At 38.7% G+C, this 12,510-nt stretch overlaps 1 protein-coding gene across 2 annotated transcripts in view; it reads left to right on the top strand.

Moving 5' to 3' along the window:
- dok4 (docking protein 4) overlaps positions 1-12,510 on the top strand; it is a 32,072-nt gene continuing 19,562 nt past the window's right edge. Inside the window, exon 1 of one of the 2 annotated variants that reach the window (XM_017419639.2) lies at positions 1-116. The gene's annotated coding sequence lies outside the window, so the exon portion shown is untranslated. Of the gene's footprint in view, positions 214-12,510 lie in introns of both variants that reach the window. The other variant, XM_017419638.1, reaches the window with a different exon arrangement.

Raw genomic sequence — 12,510 nt, 5'->3', positions numbered from 1 at the left:
CGGAGCCGTGTCTATGGAGGCTGGCGGCACGGACAGCGCGCCCCCCCGCCGGGAGAACTGGGACCCCGCCCGGCCACAGCTTCCTGTCTCAGCTGACGGTCACAGCTGTCACCCAGGTAACATGGAGGGCTGAGGACGTCTGCGGTGGGCAGCTGGCTGTCACTGTTGGACTGACTCCTTCCATTAATTCACAGGAAACTCTGCTTTCAACTGGTTAGTGAGCAAAATATCAGCAGGACGCTCTGCTGTCTAAATATTTATTGTTAAAGTTTTATTTAGAGCTGTGCCACATCATATTATTCAAATATACAGAGGTTAATGACACATCAGGGATGTTTGCTTAAATTATAATATTCATTCGCTACTTGTGCCCTAATGTATTTTTACCCTAATGTTTTTTGAAGGATGGTGCTAAATTGAAAATGATTGCATTTCAGGAATCAGTTCATAAAGTAACCGACTTCTCATTTGATTTATTATTCTTATAGGCTAATTACAATATCCAATCTGCCATGTGCAGTTTTTGTTTAAAAAGGTTTAAATGTTTTTTTTTTCCCCCTTTCGGTAAGGATTATCAATAAATTATTAGCTGATCTAGGATTTGCAGTTGTAGCTGCATAAAAAGGAATAAAGAAAGACAATTAAAGTGTTAAAAACAATTATTTTAGTTCACCTCACAGCAAGTATGTTCAGATCTTGGCTTTTTTTTTGTTTGTTTTGTTTTGCATGTTCTCCTCATGCAAGTGTGGATTTTCTCTGCCTGTTCTGGTTTCCTTTCACATTCGTAAAACATGCATTAGGTGAGTTGTCTGTCCTAAACTGAGTTCAGGTGTTAAGTGTCCTGTGCGTCTCTGTGCTGAGACTGGCTACCTGTTCGGGGTGTACTTGACCTTTCACCCTTTGACCGTGATAGGTACTGGCCCTAAGCAGGAAGTATATAAGCGTGAGCGAGTTCTGTTTGTTTTAGTCCTGAGAGCCCTACACATGATTCCCCCATGGCTAACATGTAAATGTTAATTAAAAGAGGACCTGAAACAGATCCTTGGGGAACTCGACAGAAATAAGGCACGGCAGAGGGGGAGGCATCTTCCAACCTTATCTGACATAAAAACCCACCTCAGAGCCAAATCACTGATGCCAGTATTGTTCCTCACATGGCCCACTGTGTCGAAGCTTTAGTTAAGGAGTTAAGCCTTAGTTTGAATACAGTCCCTTGTTGGCTGCTAACATCAGGTCATTACTGGCCTTGAAATAATAGCCTCAGAGCTTTAAAAGGAGTGAAAACCAAACTGAAAAGAGTTAAGTGGGTTTTCTTAGAGGAAGCACGTTAGAGTGGAGAGAAAAAAAATGTCAAATGAGTGGATGCAATAATTGTATTCTGCTCTTTTACAGTCTTGTTGTATAATACTAATCCAACTGGAAAGAAAAAATAAAAAAAGCTGAGTTTCTCATGGGACTTCTCCCTGGCTCATAATGGGGCCCTTGCCTTAGAGCTCCTCATGAACCAGTGGTCTCTCTGTCTTCGCTTTATGGCCTGTGGTATCTCAGGAGCCATAAAGTCATCCTAATAATAAGTAAGTCTGATAATGTTGGGGAGGGGTGGAGGAGCATGGGTGGGGAGTGGATGGTGGGTCTGATGGGTATTTATATTTAAGAATGAATCTAACCATTGTAGCATAGTTACCAAAGCAAATGAGGATGGTACATAGCATTTCAGTTACGAGTCAATGAGCAAGACATTATTGTAAAACTTGACATTAAGACACACACTCTCTCTCTCTCTCTCTCTCTCTGTCTTAGTGTGTATGTGTGTGTCTGCATTTGCGGCATGCCAGATGACAGAGCTGAGCTGTACATCAACAGAACGGAGTATAACGTACTAAAATATTCATAGGAGTTTCTGACCAGTCTGCCTCTTCAGCTGCTGAAATGGATATCTGTACATATATTAGGAGAAACTGCTGATCTCTGAGCTTTGTTTTCAAAAAGTCAAACCACCTGGTTTAAAATGTTGCATCATGCTATTTATGTTATGTTTATTTTAATAATGAAAAAACAAAACAAAACAAGCACAGTGCGAAGGTTTCTGATGTGGAAAACGTGACTTTCTGACTCATGGACCAGAAGCGGCCTTTTAAAGTTTGGTTAATTTTGTGCAAAGAATGACAAACAACGGAGTGTGGTTTGACTGTTTGTAAGGTCTTGGCATTGAGATTCTGGCCCCAGAGCATCTTAGAGGCAGCGTCAAAACAAAGTCTGAACAAAGAGTGAAGAAGAGGAGGGTGAGCGGTTCTACAGAAACAATTATAACAGCAGGGGCAGGCGTGAAGACACACTGGACAGAGCTGAGGTTAGGAGCTTACTATGGAACTAGTGAAAACAAATTAGTAATGGGAAGCCACACTTTGTGTCTTCTTCAAGGCTGCTAAAACTTACAGGAACTATAAACTGGGGTCAGGCTGTTTCTATTCTGTATGATAATGTTTTTTATCACTTTTTAAAAGTGATGAAAATGGAAAGATTTTATTAGATGTATAATGGAAGGATTGCAATCAAAATGTCAGAAACAAACCATTTTTATCTGCAAGCAATTAACTTTTGGAGTTAATCTGATTCAAGATGGCTGCCACAGCTAATTGACCCTAGCAAATGCAAAAATGTCTATAGCTCAGTCGGTTTTACAGATGTAGAGCTAAAAATCTGGTGTGGTAGAAGCTGTGAGTCATGGTCAACACATACCTTTGAGCGCTACTCATTGCCAAATATATTTGCTTTAGACTTTGGTGTCAACTGTTGGCCTCAACCCTGACTTTTGGTTATCAGAATATATCACGAACCGCTGGGTGGATTTTAATGACACTCTTAATAAGAATTCTCTGGATGTACTGTACATCTACAACTTATTAACTTTTGGAGTCATTCCAATTCAAGATGACCACCACAGCTACTTGGCCTTAGCCCTGACAGGTACTCCAAGCACCAGCAGATTGTGCATAACATTATTTTCAAGAATTATTCAAAACGCCTATGTCTTCGTCATTTCTCCACATACAAGTAGTTTAAAACTCTGTTGTGAAGGTCAGCGGGCGATATGCATTCCTTCACAGAATTTGAGGCCTTTAATCTAATTCAGCTTTTAAAAGTTCAGAATTTAGAAACGCAACAATTTCCTTAATCTGTTCATTAACCGGTAAAGGGACTGCATTCTGTCAGTCAGATACTGGTTGTGTTCATTTCCATCTTCATCGTGACTTCATTCAGACATGACTGAGAACCTCATTGAAAATATGACTTTTAGTGGTCCATACAAGATAAATCAAGACATGAAGTGAGGTACAGTTTGGAAATGTTAGTGAAAAAATATTTAAAAAAGGTATTTTGGACATTTTTTATGGATTTAACAAAAGAAATGAGAAAAATAGTGTCACTGCAGCAGTTTGCTATGACCAAGGCATCCAAATATACAGTTTTATTATTATTATTATTTTATTTTATTTATTTATTTTTGCAAGTTTGTCTGTTTCACTAGAAGAACTATGATTCATACCTTGAACCTTGGTGCCATTTTGATGCTTAAAGGATTCATCAGCCAAAAATGTAGTGGCCTAATAAAAAAAAAAAAACTGTTGTATGAAAATAATGATTGAAAAGAAGTGAAAAGCAGCCAATGTCTCAGGAAAAAAAGGAAATTTCTCAGCTGAAAATATACTGTGTTGTTTTGGTCAACAGGCAGGGTCTGCAAAGGTAAAAGGACAAAAAAGATAAAAATACTTTTTTTTTTTTAATTAAATTTTACATGTAATGAGTTCTTACATATAAAGGTTGGAGAACTATTTTCTTGCCGACACTCAGACATGCACCTTACAACACAAATCCTCTGTTGGAAATGTGCTTTAACAGCTGGAAGCGTATCTATACTTAAGACGAGGGAGTGGAAAAACATGCAAGTCAACAGAAAAGTAATAGTAGGAAGCTGTGACCAGCACATAAACCTACTTACAACTTTAAGAGATTTTTGGCTACTTTCACAAAGTGACATTTCGGGTAAATGTTGTGGACGTTCGTGTTCTCACATGAAGCGTCTCTAAAGTGTCTCTGTCAAATTTTAGGACTGCGTGCTGTGCTTGTGTCAAAATGGCTCTAAGCCTGAAAATCAACAGTGGGTTAGAACAGTTATAAGCCATGTTAAAAACAATGACATTAAAAGCTTTTTTTGGTCTCATCACTAAAATTTTAATAAAAAGTGCCCACAGGTTCCAAAGGACCAGCAGTTCTGTGAAGGTGGACTCTTAATCAAGCTGCCAAAACAAAGATTACAGTTTTTAACTCTTATTTTCAAATCGGATCTGTGCTTGATGGAAAACCAGTGATGTGAGGACCGGTGAAAAGCAGAAGTAGAACCTCTGGTCACCATTTTCTAAAAGCCTTACAGCAGCAATCTGAATATGAGGCAGCTTTAGACTGCCTTTTAAATGCCACTATTACTGTCCCTGTACTATTCTTCCTAGGATTAAAGGACAGATCACATCATTGTTCTTGAAAAAAATTGCTTTATTCATTGATTTGTTCATTCTTTTTATTAGTTCATTCATTCATTCACAATTCTTCAACTATTTATTTCTTCACAGTTGCAGGGAAGGCCAGAGCTTTTATATGTATGAATGGGAATTTCAAGGAAAAGTACTCTTCATATTCCCTCCACACATGCCAACTTGCGGCTATTCAGGCTTTTCACAACGTAATTATTTCATCCTTTCCTCACAGCACAATAAAACTGAGCTCGACAACAAAAGCTCTGAGCTAAACTAAGCCATTAGAATGTCATTAGTCTGAATGCAAATCAGTTATACATGTAAGGAAAAAAAAAACAATACTAATATGAACATTAATTTATCTTCTTCCTTTTAAAAAAGGACTAATTCTGCTAACCAAAAACGTTTATGATTCTTCCTTTTCACTGATCCAGTGCATCATGTTGTCATGTTTCGGCTTAGGTGCCTGACCCACATGCACAAAAAATGGGTTTATTAAAGAACAACAATAAAGGAATGAGCAGCCGATCAAGATCCGGAGGGTTCCAGGCAGCTCAGGACAGCAGAGGCTTGGAGGAGTTGTGGTAGGAGGCCGGGAGAGGAAGTGTCCGGGGTGAATGTCCGCGTGGAGGCTGGTGCAGGAAGGGTAGACGGCACTACAGATCGGAGATAGGTGTTGAAGCGTTGGGGAGCGGACAGGTCGCACAGAGGGTGGTGGAATGAGGAGCCTGTAGGTTGCCAGCTGAAGACAGACGATCCAGACAAGTTATTTACAGTCGAGGGTCTGAATTTGGAGTTCTGTGAGCTCGAAAAGGAACAGCTTGGTAACTCGAGGAGTTCCACAAGGTTTAACACTCCTAATATACCCTGGCTGATGACTCGATGATTAGCAGGTGTGCTGAAACACACCTTCTCAGGTCCTCAGGTAAATGGTTATATATTCCTATCAACTATTGTGTGGCAAATGAAGCATACAGTAATTTGAGGAGTGTTCATAAAAATCTAATAATTAGAAAAGTAATTATTTTTAATCAATAATTTTTAAAAATAAAGATTGTAAAGCATCTATTAGTTTCATTGTGGAAACTTGGATCCGAAGCTCTGATAGCTAATACTCACCAGTGAGGGTGTTGATACCAAACGTACCATCGTGCCTCCTCCAGCAGCCAGCGTCAGACTGCACAGTTACAGACAGTCAGCCACACAGCCTCATTAAAAATAGCTGACATTCACACTAAACTAGCTTCATTCTTTAGTTTTAATTAATTCTCAGAGCTACCAGTTGTGAATTTTTAGTCACACTTTGTGACAATATTTGAAGACTAAATTTGACAGCACAGAAGTACCTCTTGGAAAGATGCCCATGCTTTTTTTTTCTTTCCCTTCATCTTTTTTTGCTCTCATAAAATTAGTGTTATGAGGCAACAGGAGTGAGCACCAAACATCGGTGTGTGTATATCTTTGTGTGAGTGAGATACCACTCGCAGGTAAAGGTAAAATGAGCATGCCGTCTGGGTAACAGCACTTAGTGATACGTAAGACAGCTGTGCCAGCAGCTACCGGCTTCTTTTTGGTTTCTTTATTCTCTCTGCCCTTTGAACAATAGATTCATTTTTCAAACCGTCAAATATTATGACCCTGCTGGACACAACTGTTCTGTGTTTCTGATGATGATTAAATGTGGCAATCTCTGGTTTAAAAAGGGCGAATCACAAGCAGAGGAGGAGGATATGCTCCTGACATTAAACATTTTCCGGTGTGCTCTCTTGGCACGTATTTACAGTGACAACCGGTTTGCTGACTGTGCAGATTCCCTTTTTTTTTTAAAGGTTACATTGGTTCCATGGTGAGAAAAACATAATTTGTAAAGAAAAATATCCAAGTCAGGGAAGTAAAAATGGAGGCAGCTGCAGCAAATTAAGCAGAATTTTCTTTACTAATTTGCAGCTTTCCCCAACCTGTGGACTTTCTGCTCATTTGTTATTATTTTTGGGTGAAATCTTATTAAAAAATAATAGTTTTAAACTCAGAGCTCCAGTGTGACAGATCACTGAAAAAAAAATCATAGCAAAACCTATTTTTTTCTTTACAGCAATCGATATTGGCAATTGTCTTAATTACCTTTTTACTCTTCAAACTTCATGACCTTGTAATTATTACCAAACTTGTTCATAGATGCATTAAAAGAACAAGTGGGATAGAAGACCTGCTTACCTATAATCAGGCTCAGCGGTGACTCCACAGAGGGCTTAAAAGATTTGCTGATTAAATCTAAATGCAGCTGGAGCTCATGGGAACATCACTGTTTTTTTTAAATGCTGGAAAAATAGAAATTCTGACTTAATTAGTTTTCATTAAAAACAACAAATTAAAGGCCCATCATGCCTTAAAGGAATGCATATTGCTCGCCACCCTTTTTGACATTTAGGTTCTCGGTCAAGAACAGCAGCCTCTCATCATGTTGAGATTTCAGAGAAGACTAACATCACATTACGATGTTCCTCCTGCGCTGAAAGCGTTTTCTGAGGAGAAACTTGACGCATGGATGCAGACATGTTTCCCGGCAGTCAGTGTTGGAAGCTGTTCCTTGTCAGAAGTGTTGGAAGCTGTTCCTTGTCCAGCTGTTCCTTCAGTCAGAATGAGTGACCATCTTCATCTTCATCTTCAGCGACATGAGTCTAACTCCCATGTCATTTTAATGTGTTTGAGTAAAATCAGATGGTGCAGTTTTAGAAGTGCAGGTTACCTTAAGGTGCAGCGAACCTGTGACAACATTAAAACACTGCAGACAGATAATGACACCTTGTGAACCGTCGTCAGAAAAGCTCCACACCGTAATTTTCCACATTAGTTCTCATTTTTTGCCCCCCTGTGTTGTAACTGCCTCTTCAGGTTGGGTGTTCAGGTCGATGTGCACCTCCATGTTTTTCAGTGCTGTGTCATGTGACTGACCATGGATCGGTGTATATGTGTAGAAGAGAAATGAGAGAAGAGAGAAGTGACCAAGTTACATGACTGAATCATTTGCTAATATCTGGCCGGATTAATGAGTCGGTACTATTTGTTTTTCTGTGTGTCAGTGCAGATAGTTGGCACAGCATTGCTGTAAAGTGAATTAGCCGGCATGTGAACGCAACGGCGAACCGAAAGCCACAAACCACACGCGCAGGAAGATCATAATTTAAATCACAGGTCCATTTTTTTATTTGACCAGAACTAATTCTCGTACAGCACAGAGCGCAGTGATTGTGACAGCACAGTTCCAGTGAAGTTCATTTTGTAGATCTGCATCACATCGCTGTCTCCGAAACAGGCAGGCAGTCAACCAGAAACGCATATCAATGTAAACTGAGTCCTGCAGAGCATTGATAAAAAATAAAATAAAAAAAAATGTACAAAACCTTACTTTTATTAAAACCTCAATTGAACCTGCTGTCTTGATCTTTGCTATCAAAATTGCATAAATGATTCTTTTATATCATGTGTAAATCTGCTTTTTGTTCCTTATATTTTAACAATTTATCATTGATAGGTAAAAGGCAGACAATAATGGTTTTGCCTGTGTCTGTGTCGCTTTGTCTGTAGTGTTAGCAAAACATCTCCTGAACCAGTAGATTAGTTTTAATGAAACTGTCAGAAAGTAACAATTTCATGTACATCTACAGCTCAGTCTATTGTAGTTGGCTGAGTGTTTTTTATTTATTATTCTTTGTATTCCATTATTTACAGTAAGTGCATTTTAAGTAATAAAACTGAAGGTGACTTGTGATCTCAGTTCACACTGATCCACTTTTTAGCGAGAATCCTACATAATTACCGTATGAGAACAGATGCTCATGTAATCAGATATTGTATATTTCTACACTCCCAAGCACTTTATTTTAGAAACATTTTAGAGGCTTACTGACCAAATCTTATCATTTTGGTTTATAATTAAGTTTTCGCCGTGGTGTTTTCATCAAAATGGACATTCAACCGTTTTCTCTTTATTTGGTGTAATAACATGTTCAGATGTTTCTAATGCCCAAACCTCCAGTCTTGAAGACTTGAAGTGAGCTGTTTGTTGAGTGTTTTACGAAACCAACATGGATAATTATGTCTGACAGTTCAAATGCTTCTCGTAAGATGCAAGTTGTTACAGCTTTAAGCGTTTTTGCAGTGGAGGCACACAATTATCTGAGATATGACTGGAAATGCTGTTGTTTAGTCTATGACTTGGGCTTGTGAGAGCAGAGGAGTGCAAAAGTGTGAGTGTGTGTGTGTATATTCGTGTGTGTGTGTTTATCCCTGTTGTTATCTGTGACTGATAGTTAAGAGCAGACAGGCTGACGCTTTCCCAAGTGTTCGCCTTGGGGGTGGACTGTAGAGACTGAGACGTGAGAGGGTGTGTGTGTGTGTGAGAGAGAGAAAGAAGAAGAAAAGAGAACGAAAGATCTGAGCATTTTAAATGTTGATTTAAGCACCTCCCCGGCTCAGGTTTTTCTCTTTTTTTTCCCCTCCATCATTTGTCCCACTGTCTGTCTTTGCCACTATCCCTCGAAGTCAATCACCAAGTTTAAAATTCACTGCTGGGATATTTTTCTCTGCCTGAGTTGGATCCAATTGCAGTCATCCTTACATGAAAGGAACAGTGTGTAACAATTACTGACATTCAGCAGTCAAGTCTCAGATGAGTACCGTCTGAAATGCTGTCCACCTACCGTCTAATAGCATATATCTTTATGCTAAATTACCTGTCGACAACAACAACAACAACAAAAAAACAGCTTTGGTGTCACTTTGAAGCCCTTTTTTCTTCTAAAGACTTGCAAGATTTTAAAACCTCAAGACATGAGGTGTCTTGAGTGGCTCCCAGCAGAGCTTTTCGTCCGCAGCTGTTTAGCAATGTTCTTGCACAGCTTTTGCAAAAACATGACTAACTATCCTCTGTTACCACTCGGGAGCATTTACCAAAATGCTAATCCTGGTTGTATTGATGCCGTTGTTGCTCCTTTTGTTTTGCTCTGCCATAGAAGCACAAACGTAGCAGTGGACAGAGATCTTCTTACTGATAGAGAGATGCTGTTAATAATATTTAATGCTGTCCAGTGCAATTATTGGTTCCATACAATTAAAAAAAAGTCACTGCATGTTAGTTTATTTGACTATGATCCAGTACCCAGATGCTGACTGGTTCTTCTGTGTGAGAGAGAAGAATCTGAACTAGGTGGGGATGCTGTTGTGAGGGCTACTGGCTTTAAAGGGAAAATATTGTGAAAACTGTATTGATTCAGTGTCATCAGACACACACACACACACACACACACACAGAAAGGGCCACCACAGGATCGATGAGGGCGTATTGGGGAATCAATGCCATGCCCCAGTTGTGATTTAAAGCCTGATTTGACAAGCTGCCGTATGTGTGTGTTCTCAATAGCCTCTCAAAATTCAGTTTTTTTATGAACTTAGCAGCTCTGATAGTAAATTTAAATCTCATTTTTTTTAAATGAGAGGCTTTCCTTTTGTCACAAATCTGATGTTCTGATTTCTGCTTTAAGAATGTTCCGAAGTCCATGGGTGTCAATATAGACCCATGATCAAGGTGTAGCCCAAAAAATGCTTAACAAAATAAAAGATTCCTGCATTACTTGTGAGCTCCTACAGACATATTATAGCCTAAGTCTGCTGTAACATCTTCAACAAAGGTATTCTTTTAATAATCAATTATGTTTATTATATGTTGTTGTTCTTCCTTTGGTTGCTTCCCTCTGTGGGACTTGCCACAGCGAGCAAACTCATACAAGAGATTTGGCAATTGTTTTATCCATCCTGGGCTCGAACCCACATCCTGAGGATTTCTAAACCGTGGCACTGATCACAGAGTTACTAAAACCCCCAATTATGCTTATTTATATAATGCCAGTTTATAATGAAAGTCATCTTAGGATGCTATACAAAAAGTAAACAAGTCTAATTTGAATATAATTAGGTCTAGCCTATAATAAAATCTTTTAAATAATATTGATCTCACTCAGTATTGAAAGATCCCATGTGATCTGTTAGTGCTAAGAGCTTGTGTTGTGAAGAACTTTCAGCTACTTCCACATCCAGTTTTAGCTCAATATCTGTAAAATGTATTTGAGTTGTAACCATTTTTGCGTTTTCTAAGGTCAGTTGGGTGTGCTGGCCATGTTGAATCATGCTGACATTAAAAGTTAATCAGTTATAGATATACATTCAGCCATTACTTACTGAGATTTTCAAATCAAATCCATCCACTGGTTCATTTGCTAACGCCACAGACACACACACACACACACACACACACACACACACACGTAGACACAGGCATAAATGTTATTGCCCTGCCTTTGTCTTTTTGGCGGTGGGTGATAAAAAAGAAGTCGGTCCAATGCATAGTCTGCAAAGTTAGGCTCCCTATTTTATGCAAACATGCAGATGATGAAGTGTTTGGTGAGGAGCCTTACCAATAATTTCAGGCTGAAAGTCTGTTTTTTGTAGTAGTTTCAAAATTCTCAAGTTTCAAAACTTTCCATAGGAATTAACAGAGATTTATGGGTATAAACCTGGAATTTGAAATATTGAAGGTTGTCCCTTAAGAAGGGTTTAAAATATATTTTGTAGCATAATCTTGACTAAAACAACCAGATTTAATGCAAGTGCACAAGTATATTTATGGTATTCCACAGTCACGGGCACAAAGCAAACTGCTTACTGCCTGCAGAGGTGTTGAGGCCATGCCCCTTACATTCACTGTGTATTCCTCCATCTCATGCACAAATCATTTCTAGAAACATGGAATATTGAGGCCATGTTTTTTTAGCATAAAGTGAAATAAGTTTTGATGATATTATTGAGTAAATACATTAGATGTATGGTAGTAAAGCAGAACTAGGACAGCTGCATTGTCTAAATAAACAGGTTTTTAAATTCCAAATCACACATTAGTGTTATTTCTTCGCCCTATAACTAGAGAGAAGATACATATTTCTTTGAATATATATTGTTATAAACATTAATGCATTTTTCCATGTAAAATGTTCAAGTAAGAATGTTAGAAATGAAACAAAAATAAACGCAGATGGTCTTTAGCTGCATGGATTTGTTGGCGTGTGTTTTGGATCAAATCGAATAAAAGAAGGTTTCATATTTGGAATAATTCCAAAATTCCCCTTAACTTCCTCTGGAAAGTTTCTGAAACGTTTCTAGACATATACCTGAAATTTTCTGTCCCTTTGCAACCCTAGAAGCACTGAATTAGTCTAAGTTTTTTTTATTACTAATACTACCTTTTTATAGTTGTTTTTGACCTAGATAAGGCCATGTGTGAAGTACAGAAAACATACTAAATATTTGATCTTATTTAGGGAGTAAAGGTACTTGATGCCTTCACTGACTCTCTTGCAGTGGAAAAAACAAACAAAAACCAACTGATCCAACACCTTTCTACAACCATATTGGCTCTATGAGCATTCAGACGCTTGTGTGCAATCGAGTGGTTGCACATGTGTGAATGTGTGCATATTTTTCATGTGTGTGCATCTAGGCCTGTGTGGCTGTGTGTGGGAGTGTGTGTTTGCGTGTGTATGTGTGTGTGTTCGCCATCAGACAAGAAGCAGTGGGGCAAACATTTCCCATTGGGCTCAGTGGTAAATCTCCTTGACAACAGTGGAACAGAGACATTAAACTTTAACAAGGGGATCATTAATACACACACACATACGCGCACGCGCACACACCCCCGCACACGTACACACACACACACACACACAGACTGGCCAAAGAAGAGAATGGTAATGTTGGTTTAGCTAATCGGTGCAGGCTCAAAAACTTAGTAAACGAACACACAGAATCAAAGTAAATGGAAAAACATAAAAACACATAAATATATATATACTACATTTGTAACTGTTAAATAAAAGTTATAAGCTTTGTTTTACATCTTCCTAAATGGCCACCTATACACACACAAGGC

Source organism: Kryptolebias marmoratus, linkage group LG15 (genome assembly GCF_001649575.2).
Source record: "Kryptolebias marmoratus isolate JLee-2015 linkage group LG15, ASM164957v2, whole genome shotgun sequence".
Classification (NCBI taxonomy): domain Eukaryota; kingdom Metazoa; phylum Chordata; class Actinopteri; order Cyprinodontiformes; family Rivulidae; genus Kryptolebias; species Kryptolebias marmoratus.
This window is presented reverse-complemented; position numbering and strand designations above follow the sequence as displayed.